The sequence below is a fragment of the Peromyscus leucopus genome, chromosome 2 (assembly GCF_004664715.2).
Source record: "Peromyscus leucopus breed LL Stock chromosome 2, UCI_PerLeu_2.1, whole genome shotgun sequence".
In the NCBI taxonomy this organism is placed as follows: Eukaryota; Metazoa; Chordata; class Mammalia; order Rodentia; family Cricetidae; genus Peromyscus; species Peromyscus leucopus.
Window position 1 is genome coordinate 24,970,115 of NC_051064.1, and position 24,589 is coordinate 24,994,703.

At 40.5% G+C, this 24,589-nt stretch overlaps 1 protein-coding gene across 7 annotated transcripts in view; it reads right to left on the reverse strand.

Annotated features, from left to right (window-relative positions):
• Positions 1-24,589, reverse strand: part of Fam110b (family with sequence similarity 110 member B) — a 136,001-nt gene that overhangs the window by 49,985 nt on the left and 61,427 nt on the right. For 5 of the 7 annotated variants that reach the window (XM_028858114.1, XM_028858112.2, XM_028858108.2 and 2 more), the window contains one exon: positions 13,621-13,707. The gene's annotated coding sequence lies outside the window, so the exon portion shown is untranslated. Of the gene's footprint in view, positions 1-13,620; positions 13,708-18,436; positions 18,745-24,589 lie in introns of those variants that run through there. The other 2 variants (XM_028858116.2, XM_028858107.2) reach the window with 2 other exon arrangements.

Consider the following 24,589-nt stretch of genomic DNA (forward strand, 5'->3'; position numbering starts at 1 on the left):
CACACTCCAGGGCCCACTATCAACCAATGATCATAGACCTTCCTAAAGCTTGGGAAATAAGAGAACTACCATATGCTTTATTACATTAATCATCCATATTGATAGCATCATGTAACAAGAAATATATACAATCCCTGAACTTAAACCTCTTCCAGAAATGAAGGGAACACAGATAGCCTATTACAGTAAGAAAGTGGAATTCACCATTCAGAATTTCACTATGAAAGATGAACCATCTTATCTAGAAATATCATTTTATTGGAGGTGTTATAAATTAGATATATGACTTTAAACATCATTTTAAAATGGAATTTATCAAATTTGTTAAATAATGTTGACAGCTGAGGAGTATTGGGGAGAAAGAAGACTGTTTAATATAGACTGGATGTGCACATGCATGCAACACAGTGAGATTTAACTGAGAAACTAAATTATGATCATTCTTTAAACTTAATTATGAAATAGATATAATCTGAGCATATTAGAATGGGGGAAATTTTGATATATAACCTGTGCACTGAGTAAAATATAGAAAGCTTTCTTTAATTCCATTTTATCAGCTTTATTTGACATCTCTTTAAGTCACCCAAGGACTGTAGGTACTGGGACTAAGTACTAGATATTAGGAAATGTTACCTCTGGACAAGTCTTTTGAACTTAACCAATTTCACATTTTTTGAAAGCTACAAATTAATTTTATGAACCAAATCATATTCTGCTAATAACAACTAGCTCATGCCTGTATTAGTTTCGTTGATTTTACCTCTGTGTTGGCTTAGGATGTAATAACTTTGTGCTCAGTAAACTTCAAAATACTTTATTTTTTGTTGTTGTTATGGATGTTGTATTTTGTTTTGTTTCTGTTTTCTGTAGGTTTCTCAAGAACAGCAGTTATCAACCTGTGAATCCCAACCCCTTTAGGGGTCACATATCAGATGTCCTGCATATCAGATATTTTTATATTATGATTAGCAACAGTAAGAAAATTAGAGTTATGAAGTAGCAATGAAATAATTTTATGGTTGGGGGACACCACAACATGAGGAACTATATTAAAGGATTGCAGCATTAGGAAGTTTGAGAACCACTGCTCTAGAACACAGATGACATGGAAAATCAGTATGTGAGACAGACTGAGGCAGAGCAGTTTGGGCTGGAGGATTCCAAATTCAGAGCCCTGAATTTTACTTCAAATCCCCTAACACTCCACTCTGGGTATCTGGGTCTTAAAAACAATAGTGGCAAATAATCCACCAGTTCTGATCAACAGGTGCAGCTCTGGGTCCAGGAGTCTAGTTCTGGAACTGTGATGAACAGGGAGATAGATGGCCTTGCAACTTAGGTTTTTCTTCTACGATCCATGCAACTCTAGAGGATACCTTTCCCTGACTTCTAGTGCCTCATCTACAAAGCAGAGATGACAATTACCCACACCTTGTCACTCAAGTCTACTGAGTGAAAGTGCTTTGTAAATGTACAAGCCCATGAGCAAAGCATATTGCAGCAGCGGCTGCAATACTGACAGTCTTAAAAAAGTAAGCTGAGCTCCAGAAAGTTAAACAGCTCTGCCATGGACCTTGAGGACATGAACATGATTTCTCTGAGAACATGTAACAAACAAGCCTAAAGTAGGACACTGATTCGCATATTGGCTTTTGTTTCTGCCTTGTCTTGGTACACAGTGTCAAGAGGTTCAGTTCACAGACAATTCCCACATTATTTTATATGATATTATTGATAGCACAGTACACCATGGTGGAGAGGCTCTGTTTATCTCATGGTGACTGGGAAGAAAAGGAGAGGAAGTGACTGGGTCCCATGGCAAGGGCACAGCCCTAATGGCCTAGCCCCTTCACTGGGCTCCCCTCCCTCGTGGATCCACCAGTCAGTCTCCAGCCGATCACAGCCCAGGAAACACATCTTCAATATGTGGGCCCTTAAAATCCACACTAGAGCATTTAATATCCAGACTGTGGCAGTGGATATCTGCAACAACCTTCTTGGTTCAGAAAAATCTTTCCGAAATCTAATCTTAATTAAACAACATGGGTTCCAAATCAGAAGAAAATGTTCACCTCTAGGATCTGTGAAGCTGCTGATATCAGAAATTATCACTCTTTTGCTTCCTGACAAGGTGCTAAGAGGGGCAAGTCTGCAACCAAAGCAGGTATGCTAAAACCAAAATTTTGCCTCTTGATTACCCAGTATGGCTATTGTCAGAATTAAGTGACCAAGTACACATAACCAGCTCTTTACCATGACCAGCCCCCTGGGAACTGCCAATGTAGGTAAAGCAAAATAGAAACTCTATAACTGTCCCTTTAATACCTTATGAGCCACTGCCACCTGAAGTTGTTTGAATATTAACATTCCATTCTCCATATTGGGAAATACATAAGTACTAACAAGTTCTCTTAAGGAACCCAAGTCCACTATTACAAGTGAGGAGCTAAAGCCAAAGGTGGTAGTTGTAAAGTATTTCACTCACCCTGGTAGTGTCATACAAGTTTCATACAAGTATGGAATCCTCTATGGCATTTCTTAAGTGCACACAGTGGTCCTATTGATTTATGAGGCCAAATGCCAATTAAAATGTGATGTATTAGTTTGAACTATAACAACACTTGTGATTGCTATTCTTGGTTGTCAACTTGATTACATCTGGAATTAACTAAAACAGAAAAATGGCTGAGGACACCTGTAAGGGATTTTTTTTTTTTTTTCTCAGCTGGATCATTTGAAATGAGAACATCCTGATCCTAGAGGTGGGAGGATCCTCTTTTAACCTGGACCACACCTTCTGCTGTCAGCCTACATAAAGAATATGAAGGGAAGGAGGGAAGATATCTGTGTGTGTGTGTGTGTGTGTGTGTGTGTGTGTGTGTGTCTCCCTGTCTGTCTCTCTCTGTCTGTCTCTCTGTCTGCCTCTCTCTCTCTCTCTCTCTCTCTCTCTCTCTCTCTCTCTCTCTCTCTCTCTGTCTCTCTCTCTCTCTCTCTCTCTGCCTACTTCTTCCCACCATCACTAGCAAGTCCATTCTTTCACTGGCACTAGATCCTATTGATATGGGATGTTCTGTTCTTCTGTACACTGTGAGTAAGTGTTGCTCTCATTGGTTGGGTTAAGGTTTTTGTTTATATAGACAAAAGGTTAAGAAACACAATAAAAACAGATTCAGAAAAAAAAGGCCTCTACAGATGCAGAGATCCATGGCCAGGCTCCAGGCTGAGCTCTGGAATCCAATTGATGAGAGAGGAGGGATTCTGCAGGTGGGGGACATTGAGATCATGATGGGAAGATGTGCAGAGATGACCGGCCATACTAGTGGAAGCCCATGAACTGTGGACTGGTGGCTGTGGAGCCCCCATGGGACTGGACTAGGCCCTCTGGATATGGAAGACACTTGTTTGGCTCGAACTGTTTGGGGGGCACCCAGGCAGGGGGATCGGGATCTGTCCCTGGTCTATGGGCAGGCTTCTGGAATCCGGTGCCTGTGGTGTGGCACCTTGCACAGCCTTGGTGCAGTGGGAAGGGGCTTGGACCTGCCTAGGCTCAGTGTGCTGGGCTCTGCTGACTCCCCATGGGAGACCCTGATTTGGGGAATGTGGGGATGCAGAGTGACTTGGGAGAGAGGGCTGGGAGGTGGGAGGAGGGAGGAGTGGGATCTGTGGGTGGTATGTGGAGTGAGTAGAAAATTTCTTAATAAAGAAAAATGATTCTCACGGAGGGTTTATATGAGTGAGAATTGTTGAAACCAAGGTTGGATAAAGCACAGGGACAAATAGCCAAAGGAATGGAAACACATGAACTATGAACCAAAGGCTGAGGCGCCCCCAACTGATCAGGCCCTCTGAATAGGTGAGACAGTTGATTGGCTTGATCTGTTTGGGAGGCATCTAGGCAGTGGTACCGGGTCCTGTGCTCATTGTATGAGTTGGCTGTTTGAAAGTTGGGGCTTATGCAGGGATGCTTGGCTCAGTCTGGGAGGAGGGGACTGGACCTGTCTGGACTGAGTCTACCAGGTTGATCTCAGTCCTCGGGGGAGGCTTTGCCCTGGGGGAGGTGGGAATGGTGGGTGGGATGGGGGAAGGGGAGGGGGCAGGAGTGGGGAGAACAAGGGAATCCGTGGCTGGTATGTAGAACTGAATAGTATAGTAAAATAAAATAAAAGGAAAAAAATAAAGAAAAATGAAAAAAAAAAAGTAAAAAAAAAAAAGGCCTCTAAATGGGTCATGACATGTTTAAAAGATATACTTAAGCTTGAGAGAGCAAAGAGAAAGATATAAACAGGCTTAAAATACAGAATTAAAAGAATAAAATAAAGTCCTTAGAAAGGGGAATAAAGTAATATAAAGAAAATGAGCCACATGAGGATGGAAAATGCACAGAAAGTCTGGATTATGTATATTATTGTGTTGTCTTCAAAATTTTTGACTGCTATGAGACATTTGATTATAAACATTGCTGGATTAATCCAACTTAAATATTTGGAAAATGTCTTCACTTAAAAGTTTAAGTCAAAAGATATGTTACTTTGGAAAAGAGGTTCTGCCTTTATTTCCATAGGAAACAAGAGGCTATGAATTCATTCAAAGTTAAAGATGAACAGATTTGACTGAGGAAGACCCCTTGAAATCCTGACTATAGACATGGATAAATAAACCTAAAGTTTATTTATCCATGAATAAACCTAAAGCAAGACACATGACACATATTTTACCTGCTCAGACAGAAAACAAAAAATTATCTTTAACTGGCTTGTGTACAATGCGCAGTTTATATTTGTATTAATACAGATATGTATGTTACCTTTAAAATTTATAAATTTTCAGAAGAAGGGGACCAAGCACCAATAAAAATGGCACAGATGACCCAACATCAAAAACAGCTTCAAGGCTACTTGCTGAGATGATTCAGCCTCACAGACTACTCCAGTCAGGATTTGACCATTATCCTAAATTTCCTCACTGTCTTCCAAAGATTACCAGTGCCCCCAATCAGCAGGAAGTAGTCTAAAAAACTATGCCCACATTCCCCAAAATAGATTATGGATATTTGTCCTTGTTCAGGGGTTTGGTTACAAATTGTTATTGGTCATAATCAATCTCTTTCTAAAAAAAGAAAGGGGGATATGATATAGAAATGATAGGATAAAAGGGGAGATTACTGAATCTACTTTAATTACGGAAAAAAACTGTTAATCTTACAAATTTTGCATTAATATGGATTTTGGTTTATTGATACAAATTTAAAGTGAATTTTGTTATACTGTATATATATTTCTACTCTTGTTTAAGATATTGTATTTATGCAACTCATTTAAAAATGTAATATGTAATTAAGAAATACAGATTAATAGTCATCTACAATAATCAAACTTCTGGTCATGCTAGTTAGGTTTTCTAGATATACAGTGATATATATAGGTTGGTAGATAGGTAATTTTTAAATAATTCAAAGACCTACAGAATATGGCATTTAAAATATTTTAATAACTTGGACTTTTCATGACAATAAGACAATCTGCTCCTGGCAGCACCAATTTACTTCATAAAAGGATGATGGGCATCATAGAAACTCCATAGGAGTTTGCTTTCATTATGGTAAAATTAGCCATTTGGGCAAGAAACTGCTTTTGCCTTGACTGCTTGACTGTATGCTATGTAACTGGATATGCAGGACCCACAGCAAAAATGACTGCTGAACTTAGCCAAAACAAGGTGGGATGGCCCTTCAAATTTGCTGCTTCACAGAAAAGTCTACCAGATACAATAGACCCATAGGTTGAAGATGGATGCCCCAACATTGCAGAGGAACTTTGGATGACTGCCCAGGCAGCCAAATGTTCCTGTCATTTCTAAAATTTTGGAAGTTGCTTACAATGCTCTTCCTATTTACTCAGATAATATTATAATCTTCTATGGCCTTTAATGGAGTGGAAGACTAGAAAATTATAATTATAGTTTTCCTTAATTATGTTAAAAAATAAATTAGATATGAAACTTTAGATTCTCAAAGATAAGATAGATGATAGAATATTTTCTTTAATTTTGCCAAATACAAATAGACTAAATATCATAACTATAATCCTTGCTTGATAACTGTTTTGTTATATATAATCTTACTATGTTAAAGTTAAAACCTTCCCTTTTGATTAGATAGAAAAGGAGAATGATGTGGGATGTCCTTCTGTACCCTGTGAATATGTGCCACACTCACTGGTTGATGAATAAAGCTGCTCTGGCCTGTATCAAGACAGGATACAGTCAGGCAGGAAATCCAAAAAGAGATATAGGGGAAGGGTGGAGTTTGGCAGACGACATCCAGCTCTCCAAGGAGCAAGATGTCAGCAGACCGGCAACACCATGGCCTCATGGCAATACAAAGATTAATAAAAATGGGATAATTTAAGTAGTAAGAGCTAATTAGTAATAAGCCTGAACAACTGGCCAAACATTTATAATTAATATTAAGTCCCTGAATGATTATTTGGGAACTTGCAGGCAGGAGAGAAACTTCCGATTACATCCTACTTCTCCAAGATTCTGGTATATATTGGAGACCAGCTGAGACATCCAGCCTCATGAACTGAATAACTACTGGATTTTTGGATCTTCTGTATCTAGGCAGCCATTATTGGATTAGCTGGACGACAGCCTGTAAGTCATTCTAATAAAGCCCCTTTATGTATGTGTGTGTAGAGAGAGAGTCATTCTATAAGCTGTTACTCTAGAGAACCCTGACTAATACAACACTTCAGATAGTACTTCAAAGCCAGGTTTCAATGTTCTTAAAAATAACAGTACTAACCAGATGCAAGTGTCAATCATCATAGAATGCTCAGAAACACAACTGTGCATTTAAATTAATAAGGCATACAGCAAACATGCATGTCAAGTATCATGCCAAGGGTGCAATGGGAAACCCCAATAAACTACAAATTTGGTATAAAATGTATTCAGGTGATCTCATAATTTCCCATTTGTTAAAGCAGATTTAAAGTGGCATACTCAAATCATTTTTCTGTATCGCACTTATCATCTCTTAATCAAATGCTTAGTAACCAAAGGCTGCTAAAAATAAGAATGCTCACTCTCAAAGGCTATAACCGAGGCAGGACATTTTGGCCTGAAACTCTTGTTGACTGCCCTTAAGAGGGCTAGTGATCCCAATATGAAAATGATGCTGTAGACAGATAAGGTACACTGGAGTGGGTGCTACTGAATTTGAGTTGCCAGTGCCCAAGGACAGCAGCTGGAATAAACCACTGCTGGAAAACCCAAAAGCAGGCTACATCATGGACGTGGCTACTGGAGGGGTAGAAAAGCATACAGCCTTCAAATGGTTAATAGGGAAATGGGCCAGGGATGTTACTAGACAGTTCCTCATACCTTCTAAAATCAAATGTGTAGCCCCTTGGTCCTGAGCAAAACATATATACTTTTCTGAATTGCAAGATGATTATAAAAGCCATATGTCGCCGGGCTGTGGTGGCGCACGCCTTTAATCCCAGCACTTGGGAGGCAGAGGCAGGCGGGTCTCTGTGAGTTCGAGGCCAGCCTGGGCTACCAAGTGAGTTCCAGGAAAGGCACAAAGCTACACAAGAGAAACCCTGTCTCGAAAAACAAAACAAAAAAAAAAAAAAAAAAAAAAAAGCCATATATCAGTTTTTTTTTTAAGTTTCTCATTCATTAAGTAAAGGGCCGTCACTCTCTTTTCCCAAATAAAAACACATTTTTGAATCAAAAAAATACACCATCAATTGTTGAACTAGAAGTGGGGAAAGAAGCCCTACCTATCTTTTCATCCTCGTTTTAATGGATTCAGAGCTTCCATTTAACCCAGAGGTATAGCCAGCACTGGACACATGAAGCGTCAATTAAATGTAACTGGAAGCCGATGAGAGGAGGTGTGAACAGTGGGGAAGGCTGTACTTTGTTTTGATGTGTGTACTTCTGAGACGGACCTCTCCCAGTATACAGTTCAAGGTAACTCTGGAACTTGAGCCAATCACAAATACTATAGTTTGAATGGTGAGACCTTTGCATCCAAAGAAAACAGCCAATTGGAGTTAAAATCTCAACTCTAGGGGAGCTGGACTCGGAACAAAAATAATATGTGAATTCAGGTGAGGCTGGATTTCAAGAGTATCCCTACCTTCTCCCACTTTTCAGTCCTGGGGATCAATCCCAGAGCTCTGCAAATACTAGGCAAGTGATACCCCAGCCTTGAAAGACCATTATTATTGACATTTGTGCTCTGAGTGCTACTTCATTTGACTTATTTAAAGTTTAAGCTCAAGTCCTAAAAGTTGATTTTATTTTAAAATAAATTTGGTTGTATGCATTTGGGGTATACAACATGATGTTAGAAGATGGTGACTGCCCTGGACCAAATAAACTGATCCACCATCCTACAGTTACTAGTTATTATTTTTCTTTCTTTCTGTGGGAATACCTGCTGGATTTTAGTCCAGCTGCTGCTGTCAGAGATTGAGGGACGCAGCTGAGAAACACCGGCCTCTCTTTTCCTATGTCAGTCCAACTAACGTTCCAAATATCTGAAATCCTCTTTACTGAGCCAGATCTGCAGATTCAGAGTTAAAACCAATTTGTAACTTGGAATGTGTTTATCATCTCCCAGAATACTGCAGAAGAAATGAACTACACTGTCAGATGGGTCGTGATCAGTACCTGTTATGTACTCACAGACAAAAGGACTAGCATGCACCCTCTCAAGGTCTCAGAGCACAAAGAATGCTCCCTTGGGCAGATATAAATGCAGGGCTAAGAAGCCTTCCCCAGGGAGCGAAATCCAAAGTGGAACTTTCCTCACAAAGAGGGCCTGACTCAAGCTCAAGTTCTACCTGCAGCTCTCTGTGCTGTCAGAGGTCTCCATGATTTCCAGAGGAAATAATGTTATCGCCCCCAGTTGTGCTTTCTATATTAGGTCCACTAAGATGCCACTCTAGTATGGCCATTTAAGAACTGACGTCAACTCTTATTCTGTACTGCTGAACCAAGTTTCCATTTCAAGAAGGGCTTCTGAGCTGCAAATGCAAACTGCTTCAATCCACTTCAGCAGCTGATAAGCTCATAGGACTCTGTGATACTGAAGGATTCAAAAGTTGCTATGATTTTAACCAAACTTACAGAATGAGAAGAAAGTCATGCTTGCTTCTCTACATTCATTGATATTTTTGAGTCAATGTTTGTAGTCTTAATGTAAAGTTTTGAAATGATTTTATCATATAATTTGAGACAAAGTACACAGACGCTTAAAGAAAGTCCTAATTTCAACACCATTTGTTGACGGTGCTACAGGCTGGATTTGACACAGGCGCCGGTGCCTCTGGTCTAAAACCATGAGCTAAACAGACTCCCCCCACTTCATAAGGAGCCCGTCTCAGATACTCGCTTTAGACAGACAGCTGACTAAGAACCACGTTTTCTGTTAAGTTGTAAAGACTTTTGTTATATGAGTTACAGATTTGCTGAATGGTTAAACATTCGTGAATTCTGATAATAAAGCAACAAGTACATGTACTGGTGTGAATGTATACCCCCACCAACACACATGCAAGAACCCAACCCTAAACTGCAGTGAGCCAGGCATGCAGAGAAGAGACGAGTTACAGACACTGAAGAGACTGGAGATGTTAGGTAAGTGGTGACTCTGTAATTTAAACTTATCAACACATAGGTAACTCTGTTGAACAAGGCAGGAGAAGGGAAATGAGACAATAAAAGTTTCCAATGGATTACTGGGCTGGCTTGAGAATTCAGGCTAACGCCAGAAACAGGCACAGTGCTAAGTCAGTAACAGAGTTTTCTGGGAAGGAAGGATGGTCACAGCACAGACTGCCTCAGAGTAGGGTCAGCAGGACCTGATGCCTGAAGGGGAATCATTAAAAGATCAGTCACCTAACGAGGCTTCTTCTCTAAAGAAGGTTGCTTTGCTGATCGTCATAAGAAAACTTGTTTGTCTATGAAATGAAAATGTGGCTTTGAATGTATCCTACAGAGTTAGACCTATTGTCTTAGTTCTTTTTTTTTAACTGTGGTTTTGATAAAATATTCTAACAAAAGCAACTTAAGGAAGAAGGACTTATTCTGTCTATCATAGTGGAGGAGTCCAGGAGGCAGGGCTTGAAATAGTTTGTCACATAGCATCTGCAATCAAGAACAGACAGCTATGAATACATGTTATTGCTCAGCTCACCTTCTCTATTTTATATCCTCCAGTATCCCCTGCCCAGGGAATGGTCTGACAATTAGGATGGGTCTTCTCACATCAATTATCCTCATGAAGAAAACCCCTTACAGGCATGCCCAGATGCCCACCTGCCAGGTGATTGTAGATTCTAGCAAATTGACAATTAATACATAAGCATTTCAAGACAGTGATGCTTGGAGAGTATAAAGACCAAGCATAGAAACAGTGGTGTCTCCTCCACTGACAAAGAGGAAGACTTTCCCAAGGACAACGAAATACAATTAAAAGTAGTTTCAGGCTTTCTGTCACACCTTCAAGAATGGATTTAATTTTAAAGCAACTTTTTTGTTTTTAAAGAACTAAGAAAAAAGAACTTAGTTCTTTAAAAGAAAGACCAGAGAGGGGAGTATACTTGCCAACCATGTGGTCCTTTGCATATGTGTTTCCCTGTACAACTCAGTACACAGAACATTCTTTTACTCCGTAACTACAAATGGCAGTAGACACCTCAGAGGTTTGGGAAAAATAAGAAGCTTTGCATTCTTTTGGACCACTGCAACCACCATACCTGCTCCCTTCTTCCAATGTGCATATTCTTAAAGTTCTTAACTTTGGAGTCTCTTTCTTTCCTTTCTTAAATATATGAAGTCATTCTCATATCAAACTAGATGTCCCTACTTCTCTTAACCCTCCCATTCCAGTTTCTTCATTGCACAAATTTCCACAACCAATTTTCTGTTGCATGTATCACTCCTTTACTGTAGAGAAATCAAGTGGTGCCAAGGTAAGAGAGGCTTGAAGTTAGAGCCCCAGTTTAATCACAAGGTTGCCCTTTGGTCTGAGGTTTAACCTCTTTGATCCTTGCTACAGTGTGAACTGGATGTTTGATGCTTTCCATAGGCCTGATTCTCAGGGGATGACACTGGGCAGTGAGTGATATGCCATGTAGTAGGAAGTTAAGTCATTAGGGGAGTATACTTTCAGGGGACTGTAGGAAGCCACCCTCTTCTTCCTCTTTTGCTTCTTAGTGATAAAAGGGCCATATTGCTGTGTCACATGCTCCCCTTTACTACCAAATGTCACATTCATTTAAAAATAATGGTTCTGCCATCACAGACTGGAACCTCCAAACTGTAAGCCTACATCAACCTTTTCTCTATATATTACTTACTCCAGGTATCCTGCTATAATATTGAGAAGCTGGTGAACATAGCCCCATCTACACATGAAGATTCTAAGGCTTTCTTTTTAGGACATGTGTGAAGGGCAGATGTGGTATGAGTCACCTCCAGCACAGTGTTCATTTCCAGATTATGGGTTCAAATGTAGCTTGGCCTTCTTTTCTGTAGATTCTTGTAAAGAATATAGTCACTACACTGACCAAGATACTAATCATAATCCATTTCTATGGAAATAACCCTCAATGACTGACAACCGTGTACACAAGGCAATCAAATTAGTTTTTTACTTGATTAAAAATGCATTTTAAATGTGCCAAATATCTTAATTGGTAACTTAGTAATTATAATCAATAGATCTTAAGCCTTACAATAAATGTATGTTAAATCCTCAAAATTAGAGTTAGATTTTCTGTTCTTGGCAGGAGAATTTTCTTTTAGAGCACAGACTATCGGCCATCTACCTCTTATAGAAACATCTCTACAATAAACGTCTAGAACCCTAACTGCTTTTCTAAGAGAATGCCCTATCTGTTCCCTCCAGTTAAAAAAGCTCTGGCTGGCCCAAAGGCACATGAGTCTCATTACAGTAGCTGACTTGCCCTGGTTCCTGAGGAGATCTTGCTCAAGGTCAGCTGTGAGGGCCCAAGGGGAGCCCCACCTGACTGTGCTGAGGAACCTGAGCTCTGAGTCACTCTCTTGGCAAAGAGCTGTTCTGGGAAGAGAAAAGCCAGAGGTGCCGGTGTGAAAGGAAGCTGAGTCACCAGCAGGGAACACAGGGACTCTTTATGGAGGAAACTTTGAATCCAAAGAAAAAAGGCTAACTGAGGAAAAACTAGCATGACTTTCGAGTCAGGACCACTTAACACCAAAAGGTATGCAAGGGCTATGTTCACTCCCAATGATTTCTCCAGCATCTAGTAGGCACAATATGAAAGAATTACAATCTACCCTTCAGAAGCTTTTTAAACGTTACCTTTTCAAGGAGAAATTGACTTTATCAGTTACTTAAATTTGACTAAGATAGCAAGAAACTCAAAACAAAGGGGCCTTTAAGCCTGTTTCTTGAAATTGCAGCCTCAGGCTGGCCTCTCAGTAACTGGTGCCCTCATCTCTTTTAAAATGTCTTAAGTCACATACTCAGGGGTTCTCATGTTCTAGAATAATTAAAATAATGAAAATGAAGAAAAGAACCTAAAAAGATCATTTTATATCCTATTACCTCATGATTTCACCTCTTTTTTTAGTTTCTATGAACAAGGAGTCATTTCAAACACCCAGTGTCTACTCTAAACAATGTCGTCCTAAATGCACTGTTGAGAACAATGAAAAATGCTAGTGATGTGACTACATATGTACTCATCATGCTGCTAACCCATAATACATGTACTTATGCAAGAACAAAGATCAATGATGCAGAGATGCAACAAGAAATTGGTAGTTAAAAGCCAAGGGTAAGAGAAAACTTTTGCAGCACTTAAAAAAAGTTTGCATGCCATTTATGAGAAAACTGCAAATGGTTATAAAAACAACTTGAAATAATTCTTACAGACTGATCTAACCCTATCAGAATTAACCAGAGGCAGGGCTAAAATCTGTTGCCTATAGCCCAGCTGGATGTGCCACACAGATGACTCTTTCTAAACATACAAACACAAAATCTAGCTCAGTAGCTCTGATAAAGTGCCATATAATTACTTGGCCCAGGAAGGTAATTGACTGCTATCCTTACATAGCAAGAAGAAAGCAGGGCTGAAGATTTGGTTCACCTACACCATCTATCTGGTCTTCTCTGTCTCAGTCTCTGAGCTGGAATTCAGACTCTGTCCTCACCACTCTGATTCTCAGGATGGCCATCAGCAAAGCTCCCTACATCAGCTCCCAGGATCCACCTCATCATCCCATGCCCAATCTCAGACAATTCTACTTCTCATTCAGAGAGCAAAGGTGCTCACTTGTTATGTTTTCTCCAAATCCAGGCACACAAATGGAGTCTTCTGAATACCTGGAAGGTGAGTGGTAAGTACTACTGTGCATAACAATTGTAATTATTAGCACATATGCAGACAAGAAATGAGAAACCTTGGTGGGGCTTATTTGTTTATTTAATGGCTGAGAGCAAAATACTTGAAACCCTAGGTTCCTTGTCTTAATATAATAATGACACAGGTTTCAGAGACAATCAATAGCTTCTACTTAGAATGGATCAAAGCAAAGCCATACGCTTACCGAAAAGGCAATGAGTGTTTTACAGATTGCAGGCAGAAGCCAAGGAAAGTCTTCTTTGCTTAAAATGCCCTCTGCAGCAGGAAATATCTGAAAAACACAGGAAGAGAAGGCTACTGGTGTTTTTTATTTGGCAAAAATAGGGAGATAAATAAATGTATTTAGCATCATAAAATGGTAATTCCATTAATAATTAGCCAATATATATTTAAATATTAAATAGCAGACATGTAAGTAACACAGATGCACTCATTTTTGTATATTTTATTTATAAGGCACCTCTACATTTCAACTCTTGCTTTTATTTTGTTTTTAGAAGAGAATTTAACCACAATAACAATCCCACAAAAAGAACCATGTAAAGTGAGGATAAAGAAGTCACATAAACAACCTCAGTCTGACTGGTGCTCACCATCCACAGAGCAGGAGACCCTGCCCACTCAAGGGAGAGCCTGGGTAAGTACCACTCAGCAAGCTGGAGCAGAGATCCTGGTTGCCACAGGACTGCCCTGCTGTAAGTAATCTGTTTGTTCATTTTTGCAGTCACTTATTAACTCATTCAGCAAGCACTGATTGAACATTTTCTAGGAGTTCAAGGCTTTGGGGGTTTAAGACAAACATCTTATTTGCTAGAATTTACAACCCAAAGAGGAGTGATTGGGGAAGAAAAGCAAGACAAAAAATAGCCACTCTCTCAGAAAGTCCTGATGAGATGTGACCATTGATCAAAGCCCTATGGGAACATGCCAGAAGACCCTGGAGACCCTGTTCTAAGCAGAGGGAAAAGCCAAGCCAAGGAAGGCCCTGAGGTCACCTAGCCTAGCTGTGCAAGGAGAGGGGATGTGAGGCGGCAGATGAGTGGCCAGTGTAAGTATGTGGCACAGACAGGAAGCTGATAAAGGTAGAACCTTGGCAAATATTCACGTAGAAGGCAGGTTGGGAAGGAGCAATGAGACACACCAGGCCTAAGAAGAAAGTGGCTTTCCCAGGTCATCATGCCAGAGTGCTGCTGCTGCCCAGGTCAGTGGCAATGAGGGACAGTCTTGTAGACTCAGCTTGTTGGGTGCTACGGTAGTGGAAAGTGGAGGCTGCTGCCTTAAAGAGTCTAAAAGAAAGCATAAATGCTAGTTGGGGAAGGCACTACAAGGAGGGGTTAGATGTTCTCTGGCTGAAGGCCACAGGGAAGGTAAACACAATACCCATTTTCATGTAGAGATTTTAGACATAGTAAGATATAGCAAAAATACTTGGCCTTTAAAGTGTCCCTCCCTTACCAATTCATCATGACTTAAAGGACATCTAAATTTAAAGTACATGGCATTTTCAGAAATTATTTTTTACGAGTACTGAAAAAGCAGATGCCTTAGTCATGGCAAGGTGAAATGGAGTGCTACAGTTCAAGGCCAGGTTTTACAAGCTTGTCTTTAATTGAGTATCTAGAAAATAAATGTCAAATTAAGAGTCTACTGGCACCCAAAAGCAGAAAAGGTATTTTGTGGCAATGTGAACAAATTCAAAATTAATCACCAGATTACTCAGAGTACAACAGTCATAAAAGTGTTTTGTGATTCTTCCTAGATAAATTTCAAATTAGTGGCTACATTCTTAAGAATGTCAAGTCTACCATGATTGCAGACATATTAACAATAACACTTTTTCCAGCAACTGCATCTGTATTCTTCAACAATTTAACAGAGGAAGAGAGCAAATGATAGTTCACATTTTTCATGCATCTAAAATAAGACACAATGATACTTCAAAACACACAACAGATCCCAGGCCACACACATGCCTTCCTGGCCTGAGTGGCAAACATGCTGTTGAAAGGAGGAAGGCTGGTCCAGCTGCATCTCTCCTGTCTCCAAGCCCCTCTTCCCTTCTTCCTAAGGACCCGGTCCCTCACACTGGCATGACCAAACCAAGCACAGGTCTGCCCCCGCCCCCACCAGCGGTTATTTAGGCTCTGTTCCTCAGAAAACACTTCATGCAGGAAGTGACTAGGCTTTTCATGTTTTTCTATAAAACACTTAACAGAGTCTAGCTCATGGTAAATGCCATTTACTGCAGAGTAAAATATTGAAAGAAGAATAAACCTATTTAATTTTTTTTCAGATCCAGGCAACTTCAAAAGGGTGAACCCTGAAACAGTTATCAACTGCAAGTGGCATCTCCCCATACTTTTGGAATAACAGGCACCCAAGTGGCCAGGCACCAGCCACCGACTGTCCTACTCTAGAACTCCTGTGACCAGCAGCCTACACTTCCCATTGCTCTTCTTTTGGAAAACTATTTTTTCAGACGCTGTTCAGCCCTGCTGTTTTGTGGTATGTGGTATTCTGTGCTTTCTACATTTAAACTGGTTCCTACATCTGTCATTAAAAGCCTCCAGAAGAAAGAGACAAAGTATCAATACTGAAAATGTTTTATCTATTTTGGTTCTGAGATACTAGGAATTGGACCCAGGGCCTCTTGCATAATACCCAAGTATGCTACCAACTGAGCTGTGCCCCAGCACCCTGAAAATGCTTTAATTCTTAAAATACTATATTTCATGTTCACACTGATAAACTTATTTTTGATTGGTCAGAATTATTACTTTTCTTTTAATGAGCTACAGAATTAGAAGGAGAATGAACAAAATTTTAATGTGTCTAAAACCTAACGTATTAAGAACAAAAAAGTTAAGTAATAAAGTTGAAGATAAAAGTACATGTTGTTACTTTGCAAAAACATGAACTTCTTTTAGTTCTGCTATTAAAATATCCTTTTAGTATATGTTAACTGGCATCATTGGCCATCAGCAGCCAATAGGGATGCCCCTGTTATGCACAATATACACATTATACTTAAGGATTTAAGAAATTCCTTAAGATATGGTGATTCTTGAAGAGCCAGCCACAGACCCTGAGAACAGACACTGCTACTTCCCAGCTTTTACGGTAACATCTAAAACTTGGATGCAGCTCACAGAAGGCACTCTGTGCAGATTTACAGGAAAGAGTGTTTTGGTAGTAAATAAAGAAAACAACAATCCATCTTTAAGGCAACCTCCTTAAAAAGGTAGAGAGTATTCCAGGAGACAAAGAGGGAAGGACGGGGGATACAGCTCAGTGATAGACCACCTGCCTAGCATGTGCTAGGCCCTGGGTTCGATCCCAACCCTGCAAATAAATAATACTTTCATATATACAAACATATCTAAATGAGGCTATTGTAGAGCTGTGTCAGTGTATCCCCCCTCAGATGACCAAGCCTAAGTTTTAAAAGACAAAAAGGTTCTGTATGTCTGTAATAAGGAGAATGTCAGGTCAAGAATGATGGGGAGACAGAAGTGGTACCTGGACTTTGGAAGAAAAACCAAACCATCCTGGCTGAAGCTGCCCTCTCTGAAACAGCCAGGAGTGCACCAGGGTGGGCACTGTCCACATGAGATTGATGGGGTTTGCACCAGGGGTGTCACCACCCATGGTGTCTCAAAGCTGAAAACATTGCCCCCATTGTCTCAAGGCACAGAGCTGCAGTATGTCTCTGTTTAAAGGCTATCTAACTGCATCATTCCATTACCATCCACTGAACTTCCACAATGCTCCTACTTTCCTCTTGGAACTATTAACTAAACAAATGCCGACACTGGATAATTTATTATCTCTCAGACAGATCTAGGAGTAAGGGCATGTGGTGAGGTTTAGTTACTAACCAGAAGGGTTCCCCTGCCAAAGACTACATACTGACCTGCGAAGCAGGATACAGATCTGGATGAAGGCAATTATTGGTTACAGACTATATAAATTGCAACCTTGCCTTTTCAGGAGCAGGAAACAATCCCTGACAGTTTTCAGAATCTGCCTGACTTTCTGCTGAGAGCAGACGCATGGTGGCAGCTGGCCAGCCCTGTGACTGGTGACTCAGGACACAAGTTTCTGTAGAGTCTGCAGTCTGATATGGAAGGACATCAGTTTTCAAGTTTCAGAACTCAAAAGGAAGCAGGGGCTCTGGACCCACAACAGGGCCACATGGTTTTGAGGAATTTTAGAGCCTTGGTCTTGCTAATTCTTTTTTCCATCACTACAGAATTTCAGATTCTTTATTGCTGTGTCTGGAAAACAAACCAGGCAATCCTTAACTGAAACAAAAATGTTGAGCAGCAATCAGAGTGGTAAGAACTCATCTCTCTACTATGGCATTTCAACTGCAAGAGTGTTATCCTTTAAACAAAGCCTGGAGTCAAATACTTCCTTAGGCATGGTTGATAAACACCTATATGTGTCTATTTCACAGAATGTAATCTGCTAACACTCCCTGTACTAAAGAAGCTTCATTAAAACTACAAAAGGTAAGACAAAGAAAGCCATGCAAAATGAAGGCTCCACACAGCTGTGAAGAAACAATAGCACATTACTACTTAAGCTTAAAGCCAGATGACAAATCAGGAGCCTTCTGCTAATTAAAGTATGATCGCTAAATTCTCCTTAATTTCGAATTATTCAGGAGTCAGGACTCAAAGCGAAGGCAACAGTCCTGACATGCACAAACAAAGACACCTCGATGGAAGCAACATCGGCTTTTCCAAACAGAGGAGAACCAATAAGAATCACTCCCAAGCACATGCACCCTTGCATTCAGGTGAAAACAATGCTCCTTCCTGAACAGGGGAGCTGTTTACCAGGCAAGCGGTCTATGAGAATGTGTGTTAGTACGGAACACAGGGGTACACACAGCGTCAACAAAGCAAGAGCAAAGGAGACAGATGACACTATGAGCACGCTTCATTTCATGCATGGCTGTGTTTCTCATAAGAGAGAAAGACTCAAGTAATTACCGTAACTGAGACTCCTTCACTGACCTCCCCCTGCAGCTATCTGCAAGGTCCTTATCCACCGAGTCTTTGCAACAAAGAACACCCGCTCTGCGGGTCGTATTCCTTCTTTAGTATAAACGACCAAGCACCTTGCCTATGTTCTGCAAGAACACAGCACAGTGCCTCTGTATCTACGTCTCTAATGCAGCATAAAGATTACTGTGGAAACCTATCAAACGGGTGAGCAGCAATGCCAGCCAATGAGGATGAGGCACATGCAGAGTCCAGCACATGCTCTCTGAGGCACAGGCTGTCACCAGCACCGAGCAGGCTGCTAATCTAATTATAGCTAGTTTGCTAGCACAGGAGCTACTGGAGCAAGGCACAGGAGCAAATTAAATTTTAATAAATTAAACCCCACAGACACAATCATCTTGATTTTCTGTCATTTTAAGGATTAATGTATCATCTCCTAAACCATAAGTGATTTTTAAAGTGCATTCTTATTTTCCCCCTAATCTAGAGAAAAAAAGAGTCAATGCATAGTGTTACCTGCTGACTTATACTTAGACCCCAGCACTGAAGAACAACAATCAATTTGGAGGCATAGACATATTAGCAAGAGAGGTAGAAATTCCACACCTCCCTTTATTTACCATGATAGTAATTTGCCGTTAAATTGTCAAAAGTGTTAATAATTCTCTTCAATATATTTAAAATGCCACGCAAATTTCCATCCATGGTGGAAAAATGCTAATCAAGGTGTCAAAGATCATCATCTTGACTGTAATGATTAATAATTCACAGTTCAAAGAAAAAAGTGATATCAAGTCATTGTAAGGGAAAGAAACTCGGTGAATTTTCCCATCACACAGTTTACTGGAGCCAAGTCCTGTGAGAGGCAGCTTGGTGGTACACTATAACATAACAGCAGGCTCCCTGGGATTAAGTTTTAGATCTTTCATTTCCAAGCTATCTTTGGCAAGTATTTAGATGTCTCTGTGTCTCAGACATAATATTAGGAGTCAATTCAAAAGATTATTACCAGTGAGCTCTAAGCACTTAGCACATGAGGTCAAAATTAAGCAACCTTTTTATGGATCTATTTGGTCTGGCTGCCTGCTCACCTACCTGCCTTCCTTCCTTCCCTCCCTCCTTTCTTCCTTCTTCCTCTCCTTCTGGCCTTCCCTCCTCCCTCCCTGTATCAAGCCACTAAACTCTTCACCATTGTCCAGGGATAAATGGTGATGAAGCTAAGGCACGCCTGACTGACCGCACAGAGCTTTCGCAGGCATTCTCTGGAAATGGAAGTCATTCCCCTACTCTTGTGTGGATATGGAGCAATCTTGGTTGTATATGGATGGAACTAAAAGGCATCTTTAGGAAATTGTAAACATAATTGGATTTCAGTAATGATTTACAGTACAGACTATAAGATATATGCTGCAGAAGTATTTGGGTTTGTAATGAGAAGTTAAATTTCAGATGACAAATTTACATGAAGAAGGGAAAGAGAGAACTCAGTAAATGTAATGTTAGCCCTGAGCCCCACCCACCTGCACTTTCCCTCAGCATCAGTTTCCTTCTTCCTGACAGGTTCTACGGGATTAACAATTAAGCAGGTCTGTTCATCTTTATTTCCTGGACAAAAGTATGTTCTATGGCACAGCCATATCTGAATGGAATGGTAGAAGTCATAAAGCCAGCACAGCTGCTTGACAAAGATCCAGCAAAGCTGAGCCTCATGATGGCTCCCATGCTACCTTTGGTTTTCATCCCCACCTGTTGCATACTTAGGTTACTTTTAATATTTGTACAATTTGGGGATACTGAATTTATGGAAAATTCCTTATGAATCATTTATGCCTTCTCCCAGGAATGCTACTTCTAAGCTTCCCCAGTCCTGAACATACCATTCCCCGACCCACTCCTCCCACCCCAGCCCCCGCTTTTAGGGAGCTATCCTTATCTATTTGAAGGTCTTCCTTATGCTTTGGAGGTTGTGACACATAAATAAGTCAGAGGTCTCTACATGAGGCTATGAGACATTCTTGAAATATCTGTCCCTGTACTTACTCAGAAACAAGATAATAAAAACAAACTAAACTTTAAAAGGTCAACAAGATTTGGTGGGTTAGAAGAGTTGTTCACAGTTCAGATTACAAGCCTCTTCCCACTTTACACTCAACTATGTGGCATATACCTCTGCCCTACACAGAGACATATTGATGAGCAAAGTATGGAGTGGAAAGATGATAAAAGTATGAGACATCGGGACCTCCCTTTTTCAGAAAAGTTAGCCCATGCAGAGCCCCTATGATGATGTATGACCAAGGAACAACAGAATGCCAGGATTAGACATATAGACAAATTCTATAAAGATGTAAACATTGTATTATGCCAGAATTTGAACACCTTTGACCTGAGGATTTTTCCTGGGCCCTCAGACCAATAAGAGTTAATTATACACTGCTTGGGACACAGCAAAATGCCCATGGTGGCTTGAAGATTTTGTTTTGGTCTAGTGTCCTTGAAGCAACCCAAAGCTACCAGCCTGAGAATAGGATGTCTTATGCCTCTAGATTCTTAAAAATTGGGTTATGGGGTTAATGAGTAAGAATGATAACTCTGTTTATTAATGATATCAAAACTTGAAAGAAAATGATTAGAAATGATAACTCTGTTCTGTCATAGTTTATTAATGATGACTAAAAGATGAGCAAAAGGGAGTGAATTACATGTCCCAAAATAAAAATGATATGATCTTTATTTTGGAACACTATGGATATATCCCTGCTAACTAAATTCTGTATAAATAAAGAAGCACTCTGGCTGCTAGTCAGTCAGGCTGAAGGATTCTCCTGACCACCATGGCCTTGCTCATCTCCTCCCCCATATTTCCTCCCCATATCCCACCACCACCACCACTGACTCCTTAGATCCTCTGTGGGACTGTCTACTGCTGGGGATGGCTCCTGGCAGTTCCACAAAGTCATGTTCCACTGAAAAGATGCAGTAAAAATCTCTTACTGCCATGCATTTCATTCTTTTGATTTTTAGCTAAAAATTGTTATAAAAAGCTGTCATGGTCTACAGGCATTACAATTTGCTCCGTTATTCCTAATAAATTGTCAAGAGCAATAGGAAACAAATACTGACCGAGAACACATGACTCTTTTGGAAAAATAAACCCATGCGTGGAATGGCCTGACCAATGCAGAGCCAGAGAAAGCACAGACTACACTCATCAGTGAGACTCAGACAGGAATGCTGACATCCACAACAAGCTGGAACTACAGGATAGAGAGAAGTGTGCCAAAGAAAGTGGCTGCTGTGTGCGCTATGGTGAATCACCATGAGCGATGATTAGAGCCCATCACAGGCATCACTGGGAAAACTCTAGAAGCAGGCATGTTGGTGCCCTAGACTCAAGCACAGCTCCTTGCAGGCTGTGGGATACAGAGTAGTAGCACTTGTAAGCTTCTATCTAGGAAACATCTAACAGCTTCCGCCTTCCTCTTCAGTTAACAGACTGCCCACTCAAAACAGGCACTAAAAAGCTGTTTGATTAACTTGTTCCATGCTTATTTTGTTGGAAACATTAAACAGATATGTTCCAAGAAAAGGAAGGAACCGTCCTTTCTTAGATCTTAACCTCTAACACATTCAGACTGGATATTTGTTTGAACCAGAGTAACAATTCATCAGTATTCTTTCATATGGCCACTATGTGAGGGGAGCTTGGGTGATCTGTTATCTGTACATCTATGGATGCATACACACACACACACACACACACACACACACACACACACACACACACACACACTGGGGGGTGGTAGGGGGGATAAGCACTTGTCTTTGATTTGAGTCAATTCACCCTCGATTTTGAAACAGGTTCATTCACTGTGACTATTTCCAAGCAGCAATACTATAGAAGGAAGTGTTCTGACCAACAGAATTTTCACCTGATGAGGGAGCAGTCATTGAGTGACTAATGAACAAATGAGCACTGTGGCCCAGTAAACGGCAGTGTAGTGCAGTAGCCTGAAGGAACCTGAGTAGGTGATGAGGACAGCCAGAATATTGGGGACCATTTCTCTGCTGACGGGCTGACAACTTGAGTTGTGATGATGTGGGAGGCTACAGAGGCTGCAGGCTGCAGCAGGAAGAGAACCAAGAACAAACTGAAGTGGGGGAAAGGGAGTGGCTAAAGCTCTCAGGAAGGATGGATGACAGCTGGATTCATTCTCAGAGATCTTCCCTGCTTTGGATGTTCACAGCATCTTCACTAGCCTCTGTGTGCCATAAAGGATCTAGGGCTGGACTCCTATGATGACCATGAAAAATTTCCTAGATGAGCAAATAAATGGCTGAGCATTGTGTGCACACTGTAATCCTAGCACTTGGAAGGCAGAGGCAAGATATTGAAAGTTTGAGGCCATCCTGGACAACAAGGAGAGTTCAAGGTCAGTCTCAAATACTGAGCAAAACTCGGTCTCAAAAAGGAACCAATTAAACAAACAAATAAAACCTCACACATTTTAGTTGGGTATGAAGTGTAAGACCCATGTGTCTCAGTTCCGTGAAGGCTCCTCTGATGTTAGCCCTGTGCAGCATCAGCACCACCCAGTTTTTAATGCATCTCTGGATGTCTTATTCACAGTTGAGGCATGAGTAATGACTGCTACTCCAAGATGATACTCCATGGGAACTTTAGGGCCTGCATACTCACATATTCACATTGGGAGCTAGATTAGACTTCAATCAAAACAAGTCTATAACAGCAGAGCATCATTTGTTATATAAGTAATTCTCAAGCTATGAATTTTCCATTCAAGGGAATGGAAAAGCCAAAAGATCACTATCTGAAAAGGGCCATATCATGAATTTGGAAGTTATATGCTAAGTGCTTTAGGAGACATTGTACTGCCAGACTACAGTAGTATCATTGTATATCTCCCCAAATTCTTTTTTAGTTAATAACTTCAGTAGATTACTTAACTTCTGGCTGATGACAAAATTAAAATATCCATGGCAAATTATACAATATTGTTAGAAAAATGATCTGTCTAGAAGTATATAATATAAATATATTTTCCCCAGGCCCTAGGTAGAACTGTTATATTGTAAGGAATTTGACGTGTCTTGAAGTTCCAAAGCTCAAAAAAGCACACACACACACACACACACACACACACACACTATACACGTCAATCGGGGTAAATCCCCGAAAGGTTTACAGATGTGTATTTTTTTTTTTTCAAAACAGGGTTTCTCTGTGTTGTTTTGGTGCTTGTCCTGGATCTCGCTCTGTAGATCAGGCTGGCCTTGAACTCACAGAGATCCACCTGGCTCTGCCTCCCAGGTGCTGAGATTAAAGGTGTGTGCCACTGCTGCCCAGTCATGTGCATATTTTTAATCACAACTCATGTTGGAAAATTCTTCCTAAAGAAATGACTGATATGTGTTCATCCCACAAAGGGAGAATGTATTTATCATAGTATCCTTTGAAATGCCATACAAACCCTGAAAATCTTAGTCAACAACAGCCAACTGATTAATTAAATAATGGCATATTAACAAAACTAAAAAAGAAGCCCGCTATTCACAGGTGCTAATCAGTCACAGGGTAGGTGAGGGGACAATAGCTCACTCCAGCATGTAGCTTTGGCAGGCTCTGACCTCCTCCCACATTCCCTCTACCTTTCTAAAATCATTAGATTACATTCCTAAAGCTGTTCCCTTATTTGGCCACTTCTTCCTCCTGAGGCTGACTATCAAAGTCCAGCAATCAGAAGGCCCCTTTGTTTCACCTAATTAACATGCCCAATTAAAATGAAACACCTCATCCTAATGCAAGGTTTCTCCTTTCACCTTCATAAACTGTCATTTGCCCATGTGACACATCTGTCTCTTAACTCTGATCTTCAGGCAACTTTATTAACATACAAATAAAATCATATTTCAGCACAAATAAAATATCGCCATAGGGCCCCGCTGTGCAGGAGTCCCCTTCAGTAGGAGAAGCTGAGAAGTCACCAGTGTGAACTAGGACTCCAGTGTAAACACTGACTCTGACAATTTCATATGTGTATATAATACATTCTGATGATTCGCCTTGCCTACCCTTCCAGCTTTGGCTTCCAGCTTGTCCCAAACAAGCCCACCTCC